This window comes from Pristiophorus japonicus, chromosome 2, assembly GCF_044704955.1.
Source record: "Pristiophorus japonicus isolate sPriJap1 chromosome 2, sPriJap1.hap1, whole genome shotgun sequence".
Taxonomy (NCBI): domain Eukaryota; kingdom Metazoa; phylum Chordata; class Chondrichthyes; family Pristiophoridae; genus Pristiophorus; species Pristiophorus japonicus.
Genome location: NC_091978.1, coordinates 56,671,863 through 56,693,984, shown reverse-complemented (window position 1 = coordinate 56,693,984; position 22,122 = coordinate 56,671,863). Strand labels below are relative to the sequence as shown.

Here is a 22,122-nt window from a genome sequence, read left to right as displayed (position 1 = left end):
ATTGGCCTCAACTACTTTCTGTGGTAGAGAATTCCACAGGTTCACCACTCTCTGGGTGAAGAAGTTTCTCCTCATCTCGGTCCTAAATGGCTTACCCCTTATCCTTAGACTGTGACCCCTGGTTCTGGACTTCCCCAACATTGGGAACATTCTTTCTGCATCCAACCTGTCTAAACTCGTCAGAATTTTAAACATTTCTATGAGGTCCCCTCTCATTCTTCTGAACTCCAGTGAATACAAGCCCAGTTGATCCAGTCTTTCTTGATAGGTCAGTCCCACCATCCCAGGAATCAGTCTGGTGAACCTTCGCTGCACTCCCTCAATAGCAAGAATGTCCTTAGTGAAAATATATCAGTTTACGCACAAGGAAGGAAGGAAGGAAAGACTTGCATTTATATAGCACCTTTCACGACCACCGGACGTCTCAAAAGGATTTACAGACAATTAAGTACTTCTTGGAGTGTAGTCACTGTTGTAATGTAGGAAATGCAGCAGCTAATTTGTGCACAGCAAGCTGCCACAAACAGCAATGTGATAATGACCAGGTAAACTGTTTTAGTGATGTTGATTGAGGGATATATATTGGCCAGGACACAGGGGATAAATAACATAGAAACATAGAAAATAGGTGCAGGAGTAGGCCATTCGGCCCTTCGAGCCTGCACCGCCATTCAATAAGATAATGGCTGATCATTCCCTCAGTACCCCTTTCCTGCTTTCTCTCCATACCCCTTTAGCCGTAAGGGCCATATCTAACTCCCTCTTGAATATATCCAATGAACTGGCATCAACAACTCTGCGGCAGGGAATTCCACAGGTTAACAACTCTCTGAGTGAAGAAGTTTCTCCCCATCTCAGTCCTAAATGGCCTACCCCCTATCCCAAGACTGTGTCCTCTGGTTCTGGACTTCCCCAACAATGGGAACATTCTTGCCGCATCTAACCTGTCCAGTCCCTGAGACAAGTTAGCCATTCGGCACATTGCATTTGCTAGAACAATCCGAAACGAATCTCATGCTTGGGTTCTCTCCATAGCTGTACCAGAATGTTACCAGGGCACCAACAGTTAAATTATGAGGAGAGATTACATAAACTAGGCTTGTTTTCCCTGGAATATAGAAGGTGACTTGATTGAGATTTTTAGGATTTGAGGGGAATTGTTAAGGTAGATAAAAAATCTTTTCTGCTGGTGGGGAAGCCTAGGACAAGGGAACACAACCTTAAAATCAGAGTCAGGCCAGCCAGAAGAGGTTAGGAAATACTCCGTCACACAAAGGGTGCCAGAAGTGTGGAACTCTCTCACACAAAAAGCAGTAGATGTCAGCTCAAATAATAATTATAAATCTGAGACCAATAGATTTTTGCTAGACAAAGGTATTTAAGGATATGGAGCCAAGGTGGATGGATGTAGCCGGAATGTATCAGGCCAGGGGAGGTGTCTTCACCTCGGAAACAGAAGGCTCGCAGTGGTCCCATTTATAAGGGGCTGCATTTAATCAAAAAATAACATTTGGTTTCTCTTCAGGAACTCAGAACACAATTACAGCCTTGAACCCCCAGATGTGCCCCACATTCCAAGGTATTGGCAAGTTATGTCTCACTAGGTGTATCTCTGGTTACCGAATGCCAGGTCCCTTAACATAGGGAGTCCATGTCCCCAGCCGTGACCCTGTTTAATCCTTGTTTATGTCTCCAAAAGACTATTGTGGAATCCAGCCGTAAGGCCGTTACTCAGCATATCTGGGTCCTGGCCTCATTTGTGGCCTATCTCACATCCTTCCCTACATCAGTGAAAAAAGTCTGAGCATCTCAAGCCTCTCCTCACCGGAATCATCTAAAAACACTCTCCACAATTATCACCACAATAACACAATTTATAACATGCATCAATTAATAAAAATACAATTTGTACTATGATTCACAAACTAATAAAGTTTGTCTCCTGCATTATATAAATCGTATATTTATTCACATTTATCGGCGTGCAGTTTCACAATGCCTTTCATGTGAAGCTGCAGAAGTTTGTAGAATTCATTAGGCATTGAGTGAGCTGTACCTGGCATCATATTGTCATAGTAATGATGGTGGAACTGGTTTCCATGCACACCTTTAGAGAAGGGCCAGAATCCATACACCCATACTTCCTCACACAGCTCCATTGCTGCGCTTAATATAATGAAACCGGTAGAAAAACGATATTCTTTAACGCCTTTGCCTTTCCAGAACGGAATGATAGTTTTCATGTATGATGGATTTAAAAATATTTTGTTCCAAAATCTTGCAGAGTGTAAGAAACTTTAAATGAAGGTGACGTATTGATTGAATAAGAAAATGCAGGCAGCAGAATAAATGCAGATATATAGTCCACAAAAGGTTTTCTCCTTAAATTCAGACTTTGGTACCTCCTTGTAATGATACTTGGACTGGCTGTCACAATATCTATATTAGTTCCCACATCATCCATATAATCCATGATAGGGGGAAGATTACACCTGAATACAAAGTCAGCCTGATTTATTTCCATTCCACAGCTGTTGTTAGTTAGAATTCCTCAATTTCCAACAACAGAGCAATGTTTAAATACATGGTCTTTGAAAGGGTCTGTCTTAGGAATCAGTTTAAGAATATCTTCTGTAATCCTCATAATTCTTTTAGGTTCTGCATCAAAGCTCAGATTTGTTGCCAGTGGCGTATTAACTTGTGTAACAACAAAATAACGCTTCTGCTTTTCTTCAAAATAGTGCCATGGGATCTTTTATGTTCACTTGAGAGGGCAGATGGGGCCTCAGGTTAGCGTCTCATCCAAAAGACGGCATCTCCGACAGTGCAGCACGAGAGTGTCAGCCTAGATTTGTTTGTGCTCAAGTCCCTGGAGTGGGATTTGAACCTATTGACTCAGAGGCAAGTATGCTACCCACTGAGCCACAGCTGACACAGTAAACAAACTTATCTTAAATGATTGCTTCTGATCACGCATCCCCTGCTTGCCATCTTCACCTGGTGGGAAAGACATAATGGCTTCCCCATTCAGGTCACAATTAAAATTGTAGTCAGAGATCGATGGCATCATCAGACATTCAAAGAAGGACTCAGGCAGGTGGCTTTGCCGCCTGCTCAATAGAGCAGGTTAAAATTGAAGATGGCGGGTTCAAGTCTCGATATCGGCAGGTCGGTCACTTGGCTGGTTTTAACTGCCCACACTCCCGGTTTTTTCTTTTTAAAAATATATATATTTTTTTTCTGGCACTATCCTCGAGATTCATTGGGAAAGCGCCGATGGTCAGAACAGCACTGCCAGCAGCCAGTGAAAGCTGATGGTGCTCATGGAATACCAGATGGTTTTTTTCTGAGGGGGTAGGAAGGTGACATGATGGTGTCAGGATAGGGGGCAGTGACAATTTTTACTGTTCTTAATTAAGGATTCCCTTTAACATCTGTTCTAAAAGAGCGCCTCGCGATTGGCACTGCTCAGGCGTTTCTGTTACATTATGGGGCCCCAGTAATTGAAATTATTTTTTGATGACCTTATTGAGCCGTGTGTACAGTTTGGGTGCAGTTTCCCAGTGACTTTCGTGCTGGACAATGTGCCCAGCACCATCGGAGCAGGCCGGGGAGCAGAAGGAGCAGTGTGGCGGCATACCACTCCAGGGAGCAGCACGTGTTGGAGCAGGAGAGCGATGGCAGCGAAGAGGGCAACTGATCTGGACATCACCGAGATCCAGGTCGCTGATTGGAGCATGGGCAGGTACAGCAGGAGCGACGAGGTTGGGGCGCAGGAGCGGCGAATGATCGTGGAGCAACGTGATCGGGGCCCAGGAGAGGCACGAGTTCGGGGCCCAGGAGAGGCGAGGGCCCAGGGGTAGCACAGGCCAGCCAACATTGCTATATGTGTGCGCACTAGGTCCATGCAGCAGAGCTGGTCTCCAGCCATCTTGGTCAATCCTCGCCACTGGACCAAGACCAAGTTCTGTCAAGCCCATGTGGTGGCTGGTGTGCAACGGCCACCACACGTTAAAAAAAATCCACGCACAGGCCACCCTTCAAGATTTAGTTCAGGACCTGGAATATTAGATCCTTCATTGAAATACCTGTGAACTTTTTGCCATAGAAGCAAGCCATCCTTGATTCGAGGGATTGTCTATGATGATGATGATAATGGACAATGTGCTTTGGCTTGTGTGATTATTAAAGTGTCAAGGTAGCTGGGGTAACTTCTATTGTGGATGGAGAAACAGGGGCAGTGGGCCACAGGCTTCTCGACGTGTACAAGCAGCTTTGCTCTTCTGGATTTCGGGGGCTACGGCACAAAATACATGATACATACATGAGGGAGAAAGGAATAGGTTGTCTTGATGGAGTTAGATGAAATAAGGTTGGAGGAGGCTTGTGTGGAGCATAAACATAGACATAGACCAGCTGGGCCGAATGGCCTGTTTATGTACTGTCAATTCTAATTAATTCTGTATAACATTGCTGGAGACAGGGAGACAAAGAGGGAGCTGAGTAACTAACCTGTGATGTACCTGAACCAAGAATGAATAATTCAAACAAGAAAGAGGAACATTTTCCATTCCCCAGCGCTAGCATATCTCAAAATTTGGGAAATAACAAAAGCTGGTTATCATTAAAAGTGACCATGAAGCATCGGATTGTCGTAAAAGTCTGATAGATTCACTCGGGAAGGAAACCTGCCTTTCTTACCTGGTCTGGTCTATGTGTGACTCCTGTCCCACACCAATTTGGCTGAACTGGCCTAGCAAGCCACGCATTCAAGGCAACTAGGGATGGGCAATAAATGTCAGCCTCACCAGTGACATTCTCATCACGAGAATGAATTTTTTTTTTAAAGAATACAATACAATGCAATGAAAATAAATCCAGACAAACAGAGGGCAAAACTGGCAAGTGTTAGAATACCAAGGTACACATGCCGACTTCGAAATACTGCAGTATATAAAACATTCTTAATTTTTGGAATGCTGACATAACCGTTCCCATGACCTGTCTGACCTAATCCACAGGAGTTTCTTGAAGCTAAGAAGACTGACAGGGTGAAGTATGGTGAATTGTTTATATACTTTCTATACAATTGGCTCTATTGAGAGCAAAATCGACTTAACAAAATAGTTCTGCTTTTGTGCTTGTGTGGTGGATGACAAAAACAATGTGGAATTGTGAAGATTTCTAGCAGCACAAGTTTTAGCTTAGTTAAAATACTTTTGTGTAAGATGCTCGTCTTATAAAAGGTTGAACTGCATTTTTGATTACGTAAGAGGAATTCATTTTTTTTTAAATACAAATCAACTTTCAGTACTTTGAGAATGTAAAGGTTCTTTTATTTGTTATGTTCCAAGAACCAAATTTATTTGCTGTGCATCTGCTTTAAATACCACAATGACGAAGCCCACAGAAGGAATGTGCACAGTATACAAAATGCACGTACTTTGGAGCATAGGGCCAGGTTGGGAAGCCCCTCTGGCCTGCAATATCTGCTGCCATTGTCTGCTGTTGAGGTGCTAATCAGGCGACTGGCAGAGAGAATTGAGGCGACATTACCACAATTCCCAGCCCAGTTTCACTTCCTTCCAATTTCTGCTGTCATTTTCAGTAGCTGGCAGAATTGCAAATGAGATGAGATAAAGGGACTATCTTGTTGAAGGGGGCGAGATGAAGTAAGGCTCCTGTGGAGCATAGGCCTGTTGGGCCAAATGGCCTGTTTCTGTGCTGTAAAATTATATGTAATTCTATGTAGAACAACAACTTGTATTTATATAGCGCCTTTAACGTAGTAAAACATCCCAAGGTGCTTCACAGGAGTATTACGAGACAAAAAATTTGACACCGAGCCTCATAAGGAGAAATTAGGGCAGGTGACCAAAAGCTTGGTCAAAGAGGTAGGTTTTAAGGAGCGTCTTAAAGGAGGAAAGAGAGGTAGAGAGGCGGAGAGGTTTAGGGAGGGAATTCCAGAGCTTAGGGCCTAGGCTGCTGAAGGCACAGCTGCCAAGGGTGCAGCGAAGAAAGTTGGGGATGTGCAAGAGGCCAGAATTGGGGGATCGCGCAGATTTTGGAACGTTGCAGGGCTGCAGCAGTTTAGAGAGATAGGGAGGGGTGAGGTCATAGAGGGATTTGAAAACAAGGATGAAAATTTTTAAATCGAGGCATTGCTGGAACGGGAGCCAATTTGGGTCAGTGAGCATAGGGGTGATGGGTGAACGGGACTTGGTGTGAGTTAGGATACGGACAGCAAATAAGTATTAGGATAAGGGCCAAATAGTTGTGCACAGATGCACTGAGCAAGTAGCTCGTCTATATGCAGTTACAAGTGTCCAAATAAAAGGCTGGAATCGGAGGCCCCTTCCCTTTTATTTACTTAAAAAAAAATCTTTGAGTAATTATTTAGTTGTGTATCTAATTTTACAACAATGAACTTTCTGAGAGCTTCTTAAAGCTGCACCCTAGCTGCTAGCTGTGCCTGTACCTCAGGGCAATTTTATTGTGAGTTTTCTAAATATGAGCTATAGGAATTCCTGTGGACATCTCTGCATTTGCTGATTGTGGTGGGGGTGAATGAAGGAAGGCAGCTTGGGAAACCTTGGGATTTTGATAATGTTTTCTTCACAGAAAGGCTTTTGGGATTGAATTATGCTTTAAAATAAGGCATTGAAAGTTTTATGCTTCGAAACCAAACAATTTCACAAAGTTTTAAAAGGGGGAAGTCATTGGCCACAGTCATTGAAGGTGTGTATTGAAGCAGACGGACCAGTTTGAGAGGGGTTTGGCTCACAGTCTGCTTCAAACTGATACAGTAGGAGCCAATTTTCTCATGCCACGCCCATTAGTCAGTGTGGCCTCCATTCATCTTGAGAACAGCAGGAAATGGCCTCTTTAAAGGGTATGTTAGTTTGCAACACCTATAGCTCTGATTGGGTCCCCTTGATCACGAGATCTGATTGCTGATTGGTCCCCTTAGGGGATAGGACACATCCAGCAGTTTCTCTGGAATGTGTCTATGTAATCTGTGACTTTGCGAAATGTAATTCCAGCCATTCTGACTGCCAACTTCAGATAGAACAAAGCTAGCTCACTTGGAACAGACAGGGCTTACGTTAGCGGCTTAAGACCTTCTCCCGCCCCACCAAACAAGTTCCTGCCCCACCCTCCCACCACCCAAGTGCCTGATCTCCCCGCCGCCCCACCCCACACCCAACCCAAGTTCCTGACTTCCTCCCCTCCACCCGAGTTCCTATCCTTTTCCCACTGCTCGAGTTCCTGACCTTCCCCACCCAACCTCTCCCCCTCCTCCCCATCCCCCGGCCTGGTTCCTCACCATCTCCCCCCCGCCCAAGATCCCCCCCACCCATGAATTCATGGCCTTCTCCCCCCAACAGGTTCTTGACCTTACCCCACCCTGCCCTCCCCCCCTCCCCCCACAATAGATGGGGCATTGTTTTTGGGTCACGGATTGTTAACAGGTTTATTAAATATGAAGCAAATAATGACAGTGTTGTAACTTCCAAGCTTTCCGAGAAATCAACCAGGTGTAGGGGGAGGAGAAGGAGAACGTGATGTGGGTGTAATGAGAGTGGGGTTGGAAGAATGTGATCCGTCTTACCATCTGACCTCGCTTTCACCCTCCCCCACCCCCACTCCCCCCTTTAGACCTGGATCACGTTCTTCCCCCATCCCCACTGTGCTCTACATGCTCTTTACCCCTCCTCCCTCACCGAGTTCCTGACCTCCTCTCCCTGTTCCCTCTCTCTCGCTCTCCTTGATCCCCTCTCCCCCCATCCACTGTCTGCCTCCCCTCTCTCTGCCTCCTCCCAGTCTCTCTCTGCCCCTCTCTCCCTCAGTCTCTCTTTCTGGCCCACTCTCTCTCTCTCCCATTCTCTCTCTCCCACTCTCTCTCCCCCCCACTCACTCGCTCTCTCCCCCACTCACTCGCTCTCTCCCCCACTCGCTCTCCCCCACTCGCTCTCTCTCTCCCTCACTCTCTCTGCTCGAGTCTCTCTCACTCTGCCCGAGTCTCTCACTCTGCCCCAATCTCTCTTTCTCTCTGCCACAGTCTCTCTCTCTCTCGCTCTCTCTCTGCCCTAGTCTCTCTCTCTCTCTCTCCCACTCTTTCTTCCCCCAATCTCTCTCTCACTTTCCCCGTCTCACTCTCTGTCCCAACCTCTCTCTCGCTGCCACAGTCTCTCTCTTTCTCTGCCCAGTCTCTCTCTCTCTGACCCAGTCTCTCTCTCTCTCCACACCCTCTCTCTCTCTCCCCAGTTTCTCTCTCTCCGCGTCTCCCCAGTCTCTCTCTCTCTCTTCCCCTCAGTCTCTTTCACCCCCAGTCTCTCTCTCTCTCCCCCCCAGTCTCTCTCACTCTCTCTACCCAGTCTCTCTCTCTTTGACCCAATTTCTCTCTCTCTACCCCACTCTCTCTCTCCACCCGATCTCTGTCTCTCTCTCTCTCTCTCTCTCCTCAGTCTCTCTCTCTCTCCCCCCTCCCAGTCTCTCTTTCTCTCTCTCTCTCCCCAGTCTCTCGCTCTCTCTCCCCCACCACTCTCTCTCTCTCTCTCTCTTCCCCTCAGTCTCTCTCTCTCCACCACTCTCTCTCTCCCCCCCAGTCTCTCTCTTCCCCACTCTCGCTCTCTCTCTCCCCCCCCAGTCTCTCTCTCTCTCTCTCTCTCTCTTCCCCTCAGTCTCTCTCTCTCCCCCACTCCCTTTCTCTCCCTCTCGCCGCAGTTTCTCTTTCTCTTTCCCCCTCTCATTCTCCCCCAGTCTCTCTCTCCCTGACTCTCTCCCACCTCCGAATTCCTCTCTAGCTCAGAAGGCTGCGAAAATGTTTGTGTAGATAATCACTGCGATATTCTAGGCCAAAGTTCTGGAGGCTCCTTTAGTATATGATTTTTGATAGATAACCCGAAAGCCTCAGACTTGAACTCCAAGCTCGGCAACATGATTTGAAACCACTTCCAGCTGCCTCATATATCATACTGCACATGTGCAACTGGATCAAGCGTGCATGCGCAGAAGGACACGAAAATGTTCGTGCCGATAATCACTCCGCTCTTTAAAACAGACTACAGGAGAGGGGAGGGGAAATGGGAAAGATAGTCAGTTTTATTCATAGGCCTATTGGTGAATCACTATGGGCAGGAAGTCAGTGCCTCATCCTCCCCAGGAGGGACAAGGGGTTATATGAGCAGTCAGAGTTAAGCAAGGGACTATGGTGCAATCCTGGGCCTTGACCCAGAAGCAATAAGATATATAGAGGAGGTCATTTTTTGAAGTTAGAAATTAAAATCAGAATCATACAGCACAGATGGAGAATATTCTGCCCACATCCCCTTTAACCTTCTCTGCTCTAAGGAGAATAATCCTCACTTCTCGAGTCTCCTCATGTAACTGAAGCCCCTCATCCCTGGTAGCATTCTGGAAAATCTTCTCTGTACCCTCTCCAAGGCCTTGACATTCTTCCTAAAGTGTGGTGCCCAGAACTGGACACAGAGATTTATAAAGATTTCGCATAACTTCCTTGTTTTTGTACACCCTTCCTCTATTAATTGACAAGCCTTATCAACTTGTCCTGCCATGTTCAAAGATTTGTGTACATACGCCTGTCTCTCTGTTCCTCAACCCTTTTAAAATTGTACCATTTCGTTTATATTGCCTCTCCTCATTCTTCATTCCAAAATGCATCACTTGGCGTTTCTCTGCGTTACATTGGGGCTCAAGTTTTGGCCTGAGTTGCTCCTATTTCTTTGGAGCAACTAGTTTAGAATGGAGCATCTTAGAAATTGCAACTTTTGGCATTTAGTTTGTTCCAGTTCTAGTGAGTTAGAATATTTCCATTTTAGAAAGATTTATTTTTCAAAAGGGGGCGTGTCCAGCCACTTATGCCTGTTTTGCAAGTTTAGGCAGCGAAAACTTACTCCAAACTAACTTAGAATGGAGTAAGTGTAGATTTTTATACGCTCAGAAAATCCTTGCCTACACTTAGAAATCAGGCGTAAGGAATGAGAGATAGTGGGGGGGGTGGAGAAGGGGGAGGTTTACAAACATTAAACACTTCACTTTTACAAATACACACCCATCATCAATAATAAATGATAAATAAATCAATCAAAAAAAATGTTAAAATAAAAAATAAAAAATCAATCAATAAATAAAAAATTAAGTTTCTACTCACTGACTGCAGCACCGGGAGTCCTCCAACAGCGTGTGAGGCGCCCCCACTCCCCCCAGTGTCTCTCTCTCTGTCTCTGTCAGTGTCTCTCTCTCTGTCAGTGTCTCTCTCTCAGCCTCTGTCAGTGTCTCTCTCTCTGTCAGTGTCTCTCTCTCAGCCTCTGTCAGTGTCTCTCTCTCTGTCAGTGTCTCTCTCTCAGCCTCTGTCAGTGTCTCTCTCTCTCTGTCAGTGTCTCTCTCTCAGCCTCTGTCAGTGTCTCTCTCTCTCTCTGTCAGTGTCTCTCTCTCAGCCTCTGTCAGTGTCTCTCTCTCTGTCAGTGTCTCTCTCTCAGCCTCTGTCAGTGTCTCTCTCTCTGTCAGTGTCTCTCTCTCAGCCTCTGTCAGTGTCTCTCTCTCTGTCAGTGTCTCTCTCTGTTTCTGACAGCGAGAGGTGGGGGGAGAGAGGGGGGGAGAGGGGAGAGGGGGTGGTGGGGGGGAAGAGAGGGGAGGAGGTGGGGGAGAGGGGGGAGGGGGGCTGAACAGGGGGGAGGGAGGGGGGCTGAATGGGGGGAGGGAGGAAGGGGGGGCTGAATGCGGGAGGGAAGGGGGGCTGAACGGGGGCGGAGGGTGCGGGGCTGAACGAGGGGGAGGGAGGGGGGCTGAACGGGGGGAGGGAGGGGGCTGAGGGGGGCTGAATGGGAACTGAACGGGGGGGAGGGAGGGGGGCTGAACGGGGGGGAGGGAGGGGCTGAGGGGGGCTGAATGGGAACTGAAGGGGGGGGAGGGAGGGGGGCTGAACAGTGGGGGAGGGAGGGGGGCTGAATGTGGGGGAGGGAGGGGGGCTGAATGGAGTGGGAGGGAGGGGGGCTGAATGGAGTGGGAGGGAGGGAGGGAGGGGGCTGAACGGGGGGAGGGAGGGGGGCTGAATGGAGTGGGAGGGAGGGAGGGAGGGGGCTGAACGGGGGGGAGGGAGGGGGGCTGAATGGAGTGGGAGGGAGGGGGGCTGAATGGAGTGGGAGGGAGGGGGGCTGAATGGAGTGGGAAGGAGGGGGGCTGAATGGAGTGGGAAGGAGGGGGGCTGAATGAGCTCCGCTGCCACTGCCAGGCTCCCACGGAGAACTTCAGGCGGGGCCCGCCCCCAGTGAGAGGCCGGGCGGGCGGGCCCCGCCGCCGACGGCGTGGAGAGAGGGAGGGAGAGGAGGGGGGAGGAGGGGGAACGTCTGAACGGGAGGGAGGGAGGGAGTGGGGGGGGGAGCAGGAGCTGATCGGGAGGGAGGGAGGGAGGTGGGGTGGAGCGGAAGCTGAACGGGAGGGAGGGAGGCCCGAGTCCGATCTTCGCCATCCTGGTGAGCCCATTCGGCCAGGGCTAGGGGCGGCATGCTTCGGGCCCCTCCCATGCAGCTTCAGAGGCAAGGAGTTACTGCACATGCGCGCACACTCTAGCGTGCATGTGCAGAGGTCCCGGCACTACCTGGCTCCACCCCCCACACGTTCTAGTGCGCTGAGCCAAGGGCCTGGATCGACCGGACGGAGGGGAGAATACCAAGGTAAATAATAGGCGCCGTTTCTGTTCTAAAAAGTCGGCGCACCACACGGAGTTGCGCCATTCTAACCCTAGGGGCAAACTTGGGCCCATTGAATCTGCCTTGTGTCTGCCCATTTCATCAGTCTGCCCATGCCCCCCTGGAGTCAACGACGATCCTTCTCACTGTTTACTACATTTCCAAGTTTTGTGTCATTTGTAAACTTTGAAATTATGCCCTGTATACCCAGGTCCAGATCATTAACATATATCAAAAAGTCAAAAGAGAGAAAGATAATGGCAGAAACCAGAAAGCCAGCCCATGAGGGAAATGAGATTGAGCTAAATAAGTGGAATTTGCTTTGACTGTTACTCTGTTCACTTGCTGTCTGTGAAACAAAGCAACAAAATATATCTGGCCTTGGCTTACCAAGTCCTCCTTTGAAAGATTGGGGAAGAGCATTAGCTATTCCAACAACTTAAAATACATATTGCAAGTGTCAGTCCAGGCAGCCAATTGATGACTAACTCCATTTTATGTTTAACTCTGTGGAATCCATCTTTAATTTAGATTATCACCACCTTTTAAAGAAAGAAATATATACAAGCCTGAGGCAGCAAAAATCTATATTTATCACATCTGTTGTTAATGATGTACAGTAATGAAGAACTTAAAAGTGACGTTTACACTGGTTGGACTCGTAATTTGGAAGAATAATTCAAATAAAGTTTAATTGGGGGGAATGGGGACAGAATGAAAAACTGCAGAGTGAAAAGATTAGCAAGATGGGATATAATTAACAGCGGGATGCCCACAGATATCAGTAGGGGTCTGGGACATATTTTCTTCATTTGCACCTGGCGGAGTACAGGAAGGAAAGTTGGCTGGAGGGGACGACATGGCTGCAATGGAGCCTGTCCAAATGTCCTCAGTGCCCTTTGCCCAGCCGATTATTTAATGCCCACTGCAAAAAGGGGAAGCTGCATCGACACCTGGTTCTGAAAATGGGTATACATCCGAGAGCTTGATAATGAAGCTAAGTACAGACACCATAAATTGCCTGGAAAATATCAACCAAATAATAAACGTTATTCAACAATCTTTGCGTAATAACTGTTGAATAACATCAAAATCAGGATTATTTCTCACATGTGTGAACAGTTAATTTTTATTGGCCCGAGTCAGAAGAGCCATGTGAGTTTGTCATTTGCAAGTTAGTCAGCACTTAATCTCTTGCGCATTCATACCGTCAACCTGTTATGCAACCTCTGTCCACAGTGGCAGAGGCAATTTGTTGCAATCTATGTTCCAGCAAAAGGATTTTGTCACTGTGACAGGGCTGCTTTATTTGCAATGGAATGGTACTTCGGCAGGGACTTAAGCTGCTTTTGATGCTTGCTCCCTGAGCTCATTATTCAGATGAAAGAGACTGGATTACATTTTAAGTCTGCTTAAGAGGTGCAGGCTGCTGAAGAAACCCAGAATTCATAAAAGCAGACATTGAATAGCAACTGTTGAATGTCATCTCACTTGGGATGAGTTTTGACCAATATGTGTTCTTGTGAACCTCCATGGCCAATACTGAGATTGGAGGCACCAAAGCATTGCTGCAGTTTGGATGAGGAAGCCTTCTAATACTGTGTGCTGAGGGCTGAGGCCCAAATTCTGGCCAATGTGCACAGAGCTTGTCTGTGCAATCGGGAAGTGATTTACACTTTAATGGGTCGATTTTAACACTGCCCACCTAGCTGAACCCAGGCCGCAGAAGGAAACCCTGGTCCTCCCCTGCCCAAGCTTCCCTGCTTCTCCCCTGATCATGAAACCCTTCCGACTCACTTCCTAACCACTTAGCTGCATGCCGGGAACCATTTCCCGGGGTCTCCAGAGGCAACCTCCTGTCGCCTGATATCCCGTTCCCACCCACCGTCCAACTAGCACTTCCCACCGGGTTCGGACGGGAGATTGAGTTAAATCTTCTGGACCTGATAGTGCGGAGAGTTGGATCGTTTACCGTCCACCTCAGACCCCCACCCAGACACCTCTTCCCGCCAAGTGTTAAAGTCGTCCCTTCTATTGAGTAGGTTGGGCCTCTACTCATTGGAGTTCAGAAGAATGAAAGGTGATCTTATCGAAACGTATAAGATTATGAGGGGGCTTGACAAGGTCAATGCAGAGAGGATGTTTCCACTGATGGAGGAGACTAGAACTAGAGGGCACGATCTTAGAATAAGGGACCGCCCATTTAAAACTGAGATGAGGAGAAAGGTCTTCTCTCAGAGGGTTGTAAATCTGTGGAGTTTGCTGTCTCAGAGAGCTGTGGAAGCTGGGACATTGAATAAATTTAAGACAGAAATAGACAGTTTCTTGACCGATAAGGGGATAAGGGATTATGGGGAGTGGGCAGGGAAGTGGAGCTGAGTCCATGATCAGATCAGCCATGATCTTATTGAATGGCAGAGCAGATTCATGGGGCCGGATGGCCTACTCCTGTTACTATTTCTAATGTTCTTATGTTCTTATAAATGCTACTGAGGTTCAGCAGGCCTACACATAGGAAAATTCAGTCTCATTAATTGAGGGTTCTGCTTATATTTCGCTGCTAAACGGAGGCGGACTGGTTATTGGCAAATCGTGAACTTTCACAAGTGCCCCCATTCCTGATCAATGTGAATGAGAGCCCGAGCTCTCGTTACAAAAAACCTGAGGGGATAAGAATAGTTATTTCGCCTACGGAAGAGCATTTCCGCGTAAGCATGAGTTAGGCAGGATCCGAAGAGAGCGCTGATACACATGCACATGGTCATCGGCTGGTATCTGAGTGCGTGTGAGGCTGGGATCGGAGAGTCTGCAATTGGGGATTGAGAGCAATGGCCACCTACATTCACCAATATATGTTATTATTTCAGCCAGGTCCAATATGGGCATAACTGAGTAGGTCCAATCCTGAAGGGATCAGACATGCACCACTTAGGTGTCTGCAAATCCCATGCTGCAATATTTCCCCATCATCCACAATTTTTTGTACTATGTAACTGTAATGTATTTGCCTCATGGGTTCTTTGCTTAAGAATTCTTTGTTTAAGAATTCATAGCAACACATTGCTGACGATACAAAGATGGGAGGAAAAGCAATGTGTGATGAGGACACAAAAAATCTGCAAAAGGACATAGACAGACTAAGTGAGTGGGCAAAAATTTGGCAGATGGAGTATAATGTTGGAAAGTGTGAGGTCATGCACTTTGGCAGAAAAAAATCAAAGAGCAAGTTATTATTTAAATGGAGAAAGATTGCAAAGTGCCGCAGTACAGCGGGACCTGGGGGTACTTGTGCATGAAACACAAAAGGACAGTATGCAGGTACAGCAAGTGATCAGGAAGGCCAATGGTATCTTGGCCTTTATTGCAAAGGGGATGGAGTATAAAAGCAGGGAAATCTTACTACAGCTATATAAGATTATGAGGGTGTTTGACAAGGTGAATGCAGAGAGGATGTTTCCACTGATGAGGGAGACTAGAACTAGAGGGCACGATCTTAGAATAAGGGGCTGCCCATTTAAAACTGAGATGAGGAGAAATTTCTTCTCTCAGACGGTTGTAAATCTGTGGAATTCTCTGCCTCAGAGAGCTGTGGAAGCTGGGACATTGAATAAATTTAAGACAGAAATAGACAGTTTCTTAAACGATAAGGGGGTAAGGGGTTATGGGGAGCGGGCGGGGAAGTAGAGCTGAGTCCATGATCAGATCAGTCATGATCCTATTGAATAGTGGAGCAGGCTCGAGGGGACGTATGGCCTACTCCTGCTCCTATTTCTTATGTTATGTTCTTGTTCTTATTAAGAAGTAATTGGTTTATTAGAAAAGATTTAACAATCAAACTACACATTACCAGTTCATCCACCAGGCTCACAACCACCTGCCTCATCATGGATCCCAACTGGCTGGGGTTTTATTCAGTCTTGTCAACATCACGTGACTGGCTAAGCCACTCCCAACTCAACAGCACTATAACTATTTTAGTTGTATTAGTAATCAAGTGCCCCCTGATTAAAGTGGGGGGGCACACTCCAAAAGCTTTTCAAGTGCCCCCTTGCTTTTTTGGGGGGGGGGCACTCAGAACATAAATTATACAAGTGTCCTCTGGCTAAAAGGGGGGAGGGCACTAAAACCGACAACTTAAACAAATTACATTTTAGACAAACATCAAATTAAAATTTGGTTGCCGGGGGTGATGTTGCACTCCAGTCCCTCCGGCGCCCACCTCTCGCGGAAGGCCGCGAGCGTACCGGTGGACTCTGCGTGCTCCATCTCCAAGGACACCCTGGCTCGGATGTAACCGCGGAAGAGAGGCAGGCAGTCGGGCTGAACAACCCCCTCAACCGCCTGCTGCCTGGACCGGCTGATGGCACCCTTGGCCATGCCTAGGAGCAGTCCTACGAGGAGGCCCTCGGACCTACCCGCTCCCCTCCACACAGGGTGCCCAAAGATCAGGAGCGTGGGATGAAGTGCAACCAGAATTTGAGGAGCAGCCCCTTTAAATAATGGAAGAGGGGCTGCAACCTCACACCTTCAACATAAATATGGAACACGGACTCCTCTAGACCTCAACAGCTCTACACTCTTTTGGAGAAAACAAAACAAAATGAAACATTTAATCAAGTGCCCCCTATCTGGGAAACACTCCAAACATTTTTCCAGGCCCTTTTTTTTTGGTTTTTTTTGTCTTTTTTTTGTGTTTTTTTGGGGGGGTTTTTTGGGCCCTAAAACTGTAAATTTACAAGTGCCCCCTATAAAAGGGGAGGGGGACACTAAAACCCGGCAATTAAAACAAATTAAACTTTAAAACACATAAAATCAAATTAAAATTTGGTTGCCGGGGGTGGTGATGCACTCCAGTCCCTCCGGCGCCCACCTCTCGCGGAAGACCGCGAGCGTACCGGTGGACACTGCGTGCTCCATCTCCAAGGACACCCTGGCTCGGATGTAACCGCGGAAGAGAGGCAGGCAGTCAGGCTGAACAACCCCCTCGACCACCCACTGCCTGGACCGGCTGATGGCACCCTTGGCCATGCCCAGGAGCAGTCCTATGAGGAGGCCCTCGGACCTACCCGCTCCCCTTCGCACAGGGTGACCAAAGATCAGGAGCGTGGGACTGAAGTGCAGCCAGAAATTGAGGAGCAGCCCCTTTAAATAATGGAAGAGGGGCTGTAACCTCACACATTCAACACAAATATGGAACACGGACTCCTCTAGACCTCAACAGCTCTACAAACCTGTGAACCTACTCACATTACAGTAACCTTCTAAATGTTGCCCTGGTAGGAGAATGAAGTGCAGTGGCTGGTTGCTGATGTCCCCGAGGGATCCCAGGGGTGTGGAATCGCTCATTATTTCCATCAACAGGCTAAGCAGAAGTACTTGCAATTCTTTTAGTGAAAACTGTCTGAGTCTGCTCACTTTCTACCTTAGGTTCAGTCCTTTCAGTCCGGTGGCTGATTGACGTGGATTCTGAGAGACAATTCCTTCATAAATTGCTTCTCCCAGCCATGTCCCTGCTCCTGGGTATCCCCTCAGTGTCTTCAAACATCTGCTGAGCCTCTGCGAGGTTTCACAGGTTCTGCTTCAAGGTCCTGTCCGGACCACTCCCAGCATGGATATCAGAGCCCAAGGTTCCATACCATCAGTTATGATGCCCATGAGAGACCACACAGCTGTGCTTAGGATGTGGTTTAATGGAGCTCTCCCTACATCCCTGCGTAGTGCCACATATTCCATGGTGAACTGCAGTTTTCTCCTGAGGTCAATGTCTGCACGGGTGAAAGTGTGGACTCCTCTATACGAGCCACCATACTGCTCTTTGCATTCTGTCAAATTAGCGGGTTTATAGGCAAGTGCCTGAACGGATATGGCGGACAATTAGTTTAGCTATTCATCCCCAGATCTGGCTGGACCACATAAAGCACTATCGGGTCCTGCTCTCCTCTGCCAAAATTTCCCACTATTCAAAGATCAACCTGGAATGCAAAGATAATACCCAGCTTATTTTCTCCACTGCTAACCGTATTCTTACAACCCTCTTCTCTGTCTCCACCACACTCACCTCCAACAACAAATGCGAGCAGCTCATGGACTTCTGTGTCACTAAGATTGAGACCATTCGATCAGCTGCCTCTGCCACTTCCCTCCTTTCCCCATGCCCATCGGGCCAAACGTCTTCTAAGGTTCCCTCTGCCCTAGCCCTAAACTTGCATTTTTCTCTAGCTTCTTTCCTATCTCCCCTCTTGACCTCTCCGAGCTCATCTTGTCCAAGAGACCCACTTCCTGCTCCCTTGACCCCATTCCCACTAAACTGCTGACCACCCAACTTCCCTTCATGTCTCCCATGTTAGCTGATATTGTTAACAGTTCTCTCGCCTCGGGTACTGTCTCCTTATTCTTAAAATCTGCCATCATCACCCACCTCCTCAGAAAAACAGCGCTTGACCTCTCTGTCCTTGCAAACTACCACCCCATTTTCAACTTCCCATCCTCTCTAAAGTCCTTGAACGTGTTGTTGCCTCCAAATCTGTCCCCATCTTTCCCGGAACTCCATGTTTGAATCCCTCCAATCAGGTTTCCGTCCATGCCACAGTACCGAAACTGCTGTTATGAAAGTCACAAATGACATCATATGTGATTGCTACAAAGGTAAACTATCCCTCCTCATCCTTCTCGACTTGTCTGCAGCCTTTGACATGGTTGACCACTCCATCCTCCTCCAACGCCTCTCTACCATTGTCCGGCTGGGTGGGACTGCACTCACCTGGTTCCATTCTTATCTATTTAATCGTAGCCAGAAAATCACCTGCAATGGCTTCTCTTCCTGTTCACACACCGTTATCTCTGGTGTCCCCCCAAGGATCTATCCTTGGACCCATTCTATTTCTCATCTACATGATGCCCCTTGCCGACATCATCCGAAAACACAGCGTCAATTTCCACATGTACGCTGATGACACCCAGTTCTACCTCACCACCACCTCTCGACTCCTCCACAGTCTCTAAATTATCAGACTGCTTGTCCGACATCCAGTACTGGATGAGCAGAAATTTCCTGCAACTAAATATTGGGAAGACTTCAGTCCCCAGCACAAATTCCATTATCTATGTTACCACATATCTATGCCATCACTAAGATCACCTATTTCCACCTCCATAACATCGTCCGACTCCGCTCCGCCTCAGCTCATCTGCAGCTGAAATCCTCATCCATGTCCTCGTTATCACGGCACTTGACTATTCTAATGCACTTCTGGCCAGCCTCCCATAGCTGCCCTCCGTAAAGTTGAGATGATCCAAAATGCTGCTGCCCATGTCCTAATTTACACCAAGTCCCGTTCACCCATCACCCCTGTGCTCGCTGATCTACATTGGCTCCCGTAAGCAACGTCTCGATTTCAAAATTCTCATCCTTTTCAAATCCCTCTACAGCCTCGCCCCTCCCTATCACTGTAATCTCCTCTAGCTCCACAAACCTCTGAGATATCTGTGCTCCTCTAATTCTAGCCTCTTGAGCATCCCTGATTATAATCGCTCCACCATTGGTTGCTGCGTCTTCAGCTACCAAGGCCCCAAACTCTGGAACTGCCTCCCTAAACCTCTCTACCTCTCTTCCCTCCTTTAAGATGCTCCTTAAAACCTACCCCCATCTGACCTAATATCTCCTTATGTGGCTCGGTGTTAAATTTTGTTTTATAACACTCCTGTAAAGCGCCTTGGGGTAGTTTACTACAATAAAGGCACTATATAAATAAAGTTGTTGTTGTTGAGTGCTGCAGTGTGGTGTGAATTGGATGGGCTCTGCCAGGGATCCCACACAGCCGGCTTGCCGGCTTTTCAATGCAAAAACCGCCAATGCTCAGTATTTTGAATGGCCCGCACAGCCCCTTAAAGCAGCTGCATGTGCCAAAAAAAATTGAGGGAACATTGGTGTTACATTCAGAATAACTCCTCGAGACTGTGTTGTAAGCTCAAACCATTGTGACCTTGGTCTCTTTAATGTAACTCCAAAGTGAGGCAGCAGCGTGGTGGACTGCCTTTTAAACCTGCTTGCTCCAGGTACACAGGAGACCCATAGGTCTCCCACAGGTGTGCCCCCTAGTGGCAAGTCTTACACACAGGTGAGGTTCACATGCATAACAATTGGCCCTGCCCCTGCTTGCTCCTGTCCCTTAGGTGACCCTTAGAAAACATAATGGGAAAAGTATCAATTGTCCTTGGAACATGTATACAGCAGCACCTGATATGAGGTAGTGGTGACAGGTAATTTGACGATTGCCAGAATTCATAAATGAATAAAACATTCCTTGAGGGAAGAATGGGTACTAACCTGCAGATTCAGGTTCACCACCTGCAAACCCACCAACCCTTTCTGTTTGCAGCCTCTCTCTTCCTTGGCTTACAATCAGAAGATCTGAATGAAATGCTGACTGCTTCCTAAAGCTTCAATGAAAAGCAATTGCACTTCCTTAAACTAGGACAGGTGACACCTTCCAAACCCACAACCTCTTCCGCCTAGAAGGAAAAGGGCAGCAGGCGCATGGGAACACCATTACCTCCAAGTTCCTCTCCAAATCACACACCATCAACATGGAAATGTATCGCTGTTCCTTCATTGGCGCTGGGTCAAAATCCTGGAACTCCCTAACAGCACTGTGGGAGTACCTTCACCACAAGAACTGCAGCGGTTCAAGGCAGCGGTTCACCACAACCTTCTCCAGGGCAATTAGGGTTGGGCAATAAATGGTGGTCTTGCCAGTGATGCCCACATCCCATGAACAGATAAAAAAAATACAAAGAAATTCGTTAATGAGCTGACACACCATCAGGGAAGGATACCTGGGAGGGTGAAAGGCGTGCCGTCATGCAGGAATATATGTTGCTTTGTGCCAGTGATAACAAGAGAAAAAGGATATATAAAGATAGGAAAGCACCCCGCCTGAATTTGCAGCTGACTGAGGGGAAAGTGTGTATGTATGCATATTGCTTTATAGACCACTGCAAAGAGATAGATTAGAAAACTCACTTACTATGCCAAACTTGCTGGGGGTGTTGAATTTCTCCCTCATCTGGGGCGATGCCTCCTTCACTAAAGACACTGCATTGACCTGCTCAACCATCTCTTACCTGGCCACCCTGACTGCAACTTGATGAGGACAGTGCCTCTCATATCCAAAGAAATGGCCTCCTCTTGCCTGAACCTCCTTTAATATCACCTCTCAGGCTCTCTTGTTAAAGGGAGCTTCCCTTCCTCCATCCTGGGGCTTGTTGGCTCCTTGGCTCATTTCCTGAAGACTCGTAGCAGTATCAGACCAAAGGAAATGTAACACTGTGTTAAAAACTGTTGACTGTGCATTGAAGCTCTGCCCATGAAACCCCATTCCCGACCTCTGTGCTATCAGCATGTGATGCATATTGCACTGGGCATGCACCTGCTGTATCTTTTTGAGGTGATGGATATGTATTGTATTTTCATATTATTAATTGAACATGCGAGGGCCACCTGATGGGAGAAAGCATCATCATAGGCGGTCCCTCGTATCGAGGATGACTTGCTTCCACGCCAAAACAGGATGAGTTCACAGGTGTTTCAATGAAGGACCCATTATTCCAGGTCCTGAACTACATCTTGAAGGGTGGAAGATGCCTGTGCGTGAATTTTTTTAACATGTGGTGGCCATTGCACACCAGCCACCACATGGGCTTGACAGAGCTAGCTCTTGATCCAATGCCAAGGGGATTAACCCAAGATGACTGGAGACCTGCTCTGCTGCACGGACCTAGTGCGCACACATATCGCAGTGTGGGCTGGCCCGTGCTGCCCCTGGGCCCTTGGCTCTTCTGGGCCCCGATCTCATGTCTCTCCTGGGCCCCGATCACATCATTCTGCAATGTCTCGCTGCTCCTTCGCCCCGACCTCGCCGCTCCTGCTGTATCTGCCCACGCTCCAATCACTGACCCGGACCTTGATGATGTCCTTCTTCTTCTTCGCTGGAGTGGAAGTAAGCACACAGTAGCAGTTAACATTTTGGGTCGCCTCTTACAGTGATTGTTATATCTAAAGAGAATGTTCCAGAGAATCTGAAATAAAAGCAGCCATTACCACATGCATTTGAGCGTTTATTGGACAAAACAGTTGACAATGAGGATAGCAGATAATGCATTGTGGCGAAGACGGAATATCGAAGATCTTTGTTACTTACAAACCTTGACATGCAGTTTTTTTTATCACGGGCCCAGAATTTTCTGGAGCGCACATCTCATGGTGTGAATTGTTAGTTAGACTTGTTCCTGTACCCATCAGCTTAAAAATGATTTGTCCAAAAAGTTGCAGGAAGTGTGAGCTGATAACAGTGCAACGAGGGAAACAGGGCATCTGGGACTTTAGTGAACAATGGGACAAACAGAGTTTCTC

At 47.5% G+C, this 22,122-nt stretch overlaps 1 pseudogene; it reads right to left on the bottom strand.

Annotated features, from left to right (window-relative positions):
• Window positions 1-1,964: 1,964 nt before the first annotated feature.
• Window positions 1,965-20,827, bottom strand: LOC139228729 (alpha-2,8-sialyltransferase 8F pseudogene; annotated as a pseudogene).
• Between the last annotated feature and the right edge of the window lie 1,295 nt (window positions 20,828-22,122).